Below are 442 nucleotides of genomic sequence, written 5' to 3'. Positions count from 1 at the left end.
CGAGAATGAGAATGAGGATAGGATGCGGATGAGGATGAGGATAGGATAAGGACGAGAATGAGGATGGGGAAAAGGATACGATGAGGATGAGGAAGAGGAAGAGGATAGAATTAGGACGAGAATGAGGATGAGGATAGGATGAGGAGGAGGAGGAGGAGGATAAAATGAGGATGAGGATAGGATATGGATGAGAATGAGGATGAGGATAGGATACAGATAGATTGAGGATGAGGATAGGATGAGGATGATGATCAGGACGAGGATGAGGATGAGTAAGAGGATGAGGGTAGGATGAGGATGAGCATGAGTATGAGGATAGGATGAGGACAAGAATATGAATGAGGATAGGATGAGGATGAGGATGAGGAAGAGGATAGGATGAGAATGAGAATGTGGATGAGGATAAGGATAGGATGAGGATGAGGAAGAGGAAGAGGATGAG

This window comes from Lupinus angustifolius, chromosome LG03 (assembly GCF_001865875.1).
Source record: "Lupinus angustifolius cultivar Tanjil chromosome LG03, LupAngTanjil_v1.0, whole genome shotgun sequence".
Lineage (NCBI taxonomy): Eukaryota > Viridiplantae > Streptophyta > Magnoliopsida > Fabales > Fabaceae > Lupinus > Lupinus angustifolius.
Note: the sequence above shows the minus strand (reverse complement) of the source record.